Source organism: Vigna unguiculata, chromosome 11 (genome assembly GCF_037176805.1).
Source record: "Vigna unguiculata cultivar grain cowpea cultivar isolate G323 ecotype 2 chromosome 11, ASM3717680v1, whole genome shotgun sequence".
NCBI lineage: Eukaryota > Viridiplantae > Streptophyta > Magnoliopsida > Fabales > Fabaceae > Vigna > Vigna unguiculata.
The window spans coordinates 12805073-12811303 of record NC_140802.1 but is presented as its reverse complement, the minus strand read 5'-3'; the positions used below and the strand labels follow the sequence as shown (position 1 = coordinate 12811303).

At 30.0% G+C, this 6231-nt stretch overlaps 1 pseudogene; it reads right to left on the bottom strand.

Moving 5' to 3' along the window:
• Positions 1 to 867: 867 nt before the first annotated feature.
• On the bottom strand, positions 868 to 2574 carry LOC114170177 (cytochrome P450 703A2 pseudogene; annotated as a pseudogene).
• Positions 2575 to 6231: the final 3657 nt, after the last annotated feature.

Sequence of the window (6231 nt, the reverse complement as noted above, 5' to 3'; positions counted from 1 at the left end):
ATTTGTTTTGGATGAGCTCGAATTTAGGGTTCCCAAATTGGGGCTCGAATTTAGGGTTCTCCATTTCATGTGTACAAAATTTCAAAGGTAAAAAATAAAATAATTTAAGTATTTAGGTGAAATGATTTTATGTATATATTAGAAAAAGTTATTCTAACATGTATATATAAGTTGTAATTAAGGTTGTAATTAAGTTTATTTACTAATTTGGTCTCAAATTAGAGAGGACGAAATTAGATCAGTTTAAAAAATTGAGATACTAAATTAAAACAAAAATTTAAAATAGAGGACTAAATTAAAAACAATTATTACCACTGTCACATGTCATGATTGTAAGCTGCCACATAGAACGATAGGAAACTGACATGTGACAATTTTAAAATTTAAAAAAAAACAATTAAATTTTGTTTAAAAAATTAATTTTTCTTTTTTAAAAAATAAATAATTTTATGGCTTGACATGGTGTTAACTCCAACCTAACATAGAGAACCAACTTGAAAATCTTTTTAGATAATTAAAGTATTAAATTGAACAAACCAAATATACACGAGAACCAAATTGAACTTAACTAAAAAAAAATTGGGGTACCAAATAAGTAATTATACCTATATATTATTTAATCCTAACTTTCCCTCACTTCCTTCCTCTTCACCGTGGGAGGCTGGTGTGTTGGTTAAAGGTTGAAGCATGTGTGTGCATCTCGTCCGTCGTCATTGAAGCCAGTTTTCTTGCTCTCAAGATAATATAAAAATATAAAAAACAAAGTTACAACAATTACAAGTCTAAATAAAAAAAATAAAAAAAAACAATCTTCTTTTCATTAAAATTATTCATTCCAACTTTAACCTAATAAAATAATTTCTTACATCATCCATACAAATCCTTTGACAACCTTGGAACAGCAACAACAAACAAAGGATTAGCCTTGGGCATAGTCATTCCATAAACTTCTGTAGTATCAATGTCTTGAGGGTTCAAACCCTCCGGTGGGGTCCACTCAAAGCAGTGAAAGAGTGTGGCCAAAGCCATCAAAACCAAATTCACCCCAAGCGGTGCACCAGGGCACTTGCGTTTTCCAGCACTGAAAGGCAAAATCTTGAAGTCAACGCCATGACTAATCTCAACCCTACCTCCGTTACTGGGCCAGTGTCTCTCGGGCCTGAACTCCCCCACGTTGTCCCAAATCTCCGTGTTGCGGCCCAGTCCATGGGTGTTGATGAACACACGTATCTTGGCCGGGATGTGGTAGCCGTTGATGGTGGTGGCGCGGAGAGACTCGTGCGGAATCAGGAACGGCCCCGCCGGGTGCATGCGAAAGGTTTCACGTACGACGCAGCGCAGGTAATTGAGGTGTGGCAAATCCGATTCTAAGACCATTCTATTTGGGCCAACCACTGAGTCCAGTTCTTGTTGGACCTTTTGGAGAATGTGTGGGTGTTTGATTACCTCTGCCATGGCCCATTCGTTTGTTACCGCTGAAGTGTCTGTTGCTGCAGCTATCATGTCCTAAACAATTTTCCCAATCATTATGATTTATTTAATTTATTCAATTTGTAATTCGAAATATAGCTAGAAAGATTATATAATTTATTCAATTTATAAGCATAAAAGGAGAAAAATTCATTGAATAAAAAATGATCATACCTGAATCAAGGCTTTGATTTCTACATCATCCATGTGCTCTTTTCCATCTTCACCCGGTAAAGATAGTAAAACATCAACAAAATCCATATCTCCATCACTTTCTTCTCTTCTCACCTTCTTATATTCCCTTGCCTTTCTATGCTCTTCAATAATCTTGGAATGGAAATCATCCACTCTTTTTTCCACTTCCCTCATTTTCTTTTCACACCCATAAGGATCAAACCACCTCCACATTGGCAAGTAGTCACCCAAATATATCACATCCAATAACCAAAACAACTCATGGGTTATGTGCATGAACTCCATAGCCTCTTGTGGGCCTGAAGATTTGGACCCAAAATATTGTTTGCCCAACAACATTCTAGTCACATTGTTCATTGAGAAAGCACCCAAAACCTCCCTCAAGTTAATGGGTCTCCCACCTTGGGCCCGGCCCAAAACATCCTTGACAAGGTGTTGGGCTTCCTCCGAACGGTGTTTTGAGAAGGACTCAAGCCTCTTTGTTGTTAACAAATGTTCCATGCAAATTCTTCTCATGTGCTTCCAATGTGGGCCAAAAGGGGCCAATGCAACATCACCACACCCATATGCTAAATGAACAGCTGCAAGAGTTTGTGGTCGAGAGGCAAAATCATCATCTTGGGAAACAAGAATTTCATGTATAATCTTAGGATCATTGGTGGTGATGGCATCAATGTTGCCCAATTTTAGGTACACCAAGGGTCCATATTTCTCACACAAAGATGCTAAGTCTCTGTGTGGAAGTTGGCCCAATTGGAGGAGGTTACCAACAATGGGCCACCTTGGTGGGCCTGGAGGAAGCCTGTTGGTCATGTGAGAAGAAAAAGACTTTCTCATAAGCCAATGTCTAACGATTTTGGAGGCTAATGCAGCTAGCAGTAGGGTTGAAATAAACGTTGCGAAAATCATTTTCTAAGTGCTTTATCTAAAACAAATGCTTTATCAAAGCAAAGAAATTTGTTTCAAGCACAGCCTTTGGTTTCAATGATCTTGAGATGCATTTTGCAAACGTTGAATTGAATGGTTGTCCTGTTTTCAGTTATGGTTTGAAGCTTTTTATATAATATTTAAGATGATGAAAGTAGTTACCTTTTAATGCTAAGGTAGTTTAATAGTTCACAATCTTTATGTGATCTTGTGTTCTTGGTTGTTGTTTTATCTTATTGATTTCTTGTTGAGAAGTCTGTTTTTTTAAGGTAGAAGAGTGATGTATGTTGGGTAGGACATGATGCGCATGATGTTTGTGTTGTAAGTTTCTTTCTTGTTAAAGACACAAATTTTGCATTTCTCCTGCTTCAACTTTTTATAATGATTACATATGCATGATCTCCATTTGGTTGTGAAATCAAGAGATATTTTGTTAGATTAACTACTTAGTAGTTATGAGATTATCATATTTCTTGTGATAGCATGTGTACTTCTTGTAATAGCATGTATGTATGGGCTTCCTAGGTCACAAATAATTATTATACTTCCTATGATAGTATGTATGCATGACTTCTTAGATCACAAGTAAATAGAAATATTAAAGAGAGTAATTACTTGAAGATAATAAAGTATTATATTATGAAAATATTATATAATCAATTATTATATCATAATATTTTGAAAATATTAGATAATAAATTATTATTATTATTATTATTATTATTATAATATCTTAGAAATATAAAAGAATGTGATAATAAGTTATTATATAATAAGATATTAATTGAAAATTAGATATTTCACATTCCTATTTTACTTCTTATGATATAATTGTTGTTAACTGACTTTTAACCATTTTTTTGAATTTTTTTAATAAAATTCAATTACAATTAATAACTAACCGAAGAGAATGGTAAACTAAAATATATTTTAAATTATTTTTATAATATTAAACATCAGTATCTTTTACTTTTAAAAATTTAGTATATTTCACTTATAAAAATTAAAGTAATTAATATAACTTATATTGTTTTGTGGAGTTATAATGCAACACGCAAGAAAAAATAAAAAATACTGAAACTAAAATCACCTATAATAATCTATTAAATGAATTTATTATATTAGATCAAACACATTTGTATCTCCTCATTTTAAATATAATATAGGTACAATTATTACAAAATAATATATATATATATATATATATATATATATATATATATATATATATATATATATATATATATATATATATATATATATATATATATATATATATATATATATATATATATATATATAAAAGGCTAAATTAACAAACTAAGTATTCAATAAATCCTAAATTCTTATTCATTCAATCAAAGAGAAAAGAGAAAGTAAACCCCATTATTTGTGTTCATAACATTCAAGATTAATGTTTAATAAGTTTTATAATAGTGTAACAATTTAAATCATTTTATTTAAAAGTTATATTATTTTTACCTAATCACAAAAGAGACATATTAGTTTCTCTATTATAAGGTGTATGTTTATCTTCATTATATTTTTTATTCTTTTATCATGTTTGTTAACACTTCATTCTGCAATGAATAGCGTCTCTATTTTGACTTTATTTTACTTTTTTCATTCTCTTGACATCTATCAATTGAATATGAAATTCATGTGCATCTTCTTAATCTCACCTGAATGTAATATTCATATTATTAATTTTTGTTATATTTCAACACATCAATGTGATTTATTTATTTTTTCCCAAATATGTGTTGTTTATTGAAAACATGCATAAACACACAAATTATTATACTATCTCATAGCTTTAAATATTATTGTACTTTCTTCTCTCTTAAAAAATATAATTAAATTCATTTATTTTCTTTCTATTTACTTTAATTAATTTGTCATAGATATTCTTTGATTTTAATAATATCCATCATAATTATACTTTCATTATATTATGTTCAATTAAATATATTATAGCACACTAGCGGAAACATAGGTGTCATCTGTCATATCTATGTGTCCACATTTTCTTTAAATGTTTGTATTATAACATAAGTTATCAATATTTCAAAATTGATATGAGTGTGGGTCTGAGTGTGGGTGGATGTTTGTATGGGTGTGTACGTGCATGCGGTGAGTGAGTGCGTGTGGGTGCATATGCGTAAAAGAAAATATTAACCGAAAGTATCATAGATTTACATCATCAAAGTTTTTTTCAATTGGAAGATCAAATAAAGATTGATGTTTAGAATGTGTTTCAGTTTCTTGGCATTTATAAGAAGTAAATATTTTGTTAATATATATGCAAATAACAAAAATAATATGTAGCAATTAGGTTTAAATAGATGTAATAAATAAAAATCATAATTGACCTTTTAAGGAGTATCTTTAATTCGTTTTAGAACACATGGTCCATGATTTCTTGAGTTTTAAAAAACTACAAATAAAGAATTAATATTGTGATTTACATATAACACATGTATCTCTTAAAAAATGATAATTAAATCTATTTATTTTATTTTGTACTTACTTTAATTAATTTACAACAAATATTCTATGATTTCAATAATATTTAGAATAATTATACTTCCATCAAATTATGTTTGATTAAATATACTATAGCACACTAACGAAAATATAGGTGTTGTCTCACTCGTGTCTACATTTTTTAAATATTTGTATTATAACACAAGTCATTAATATTTGTAAATTGATAATGTGGATGCATGCAAGTGTGTGTGTGTGTACATGCGTGGGTGGATGTCTGTGTGGGTGCGTGCAAGTGCATGCGTGGGTGTGTAGTGGGTGTGTGGGTGCGTGTGTTGTGTGCATGCTTGCTTAAGTGTGTGTGTAATTGTGTGTGGTTGCATTATCAATATTTTCATAAAGAAAAGTCGTTACTACTTATCCTTATAAAAATATATTGTTTTTGTCCGAGAAAAATCTATTTGTGTAACAATTTCTAATAATTAAACCCCATAGCTATTTGGAAAAACTTGTTCAAAATCCATTCTAAAAATGCCATAAAAAATAATTATGATAACAAATGTTAGACTTTTTCAGTTGAAAAGAAAAGTACATTTTTCTTAAAAACAGTACAAAAATATATATTAAAAGAGAAAAATGAAAAATTGTTTTATTTAATAACTAGAAAAGTTACAATTTATAAAACTTAAATAATAACTTATCTATAATAACAAAGTTATGGAAATATGCAAGAAATACAAACACGAATAACAAAACACCTGCGAATGAATCCTTAGAACTAGGAAAACATCAACAAATAAAAATGATAAAGACATGTTTTAGTTTTGAAGAATTTTCCTAGTCGTTTCATCCAATCTCCACTTTCACATTTTTAATTCTTTATCCTAATTGAAAAGTATGACTAACTCTCACGTGGTGATTAGTTGGAACCATGTTATCCCATACTATAACAAATTTTTTGGGAAACAATCATAAACCATTTTAAAATAACACGTGGTAATATCACACAAGAAGATTCTTTGTACTCATCACTTACTGTTAAATGAAAATGCATAGACAATGCTTTGCTACATGGCGGATCTTGGTCGAAAGTTTTGGAAGGATCAAAGTAATATAATTCTTTGATCATTCGATTAGACCATTAGTATAACG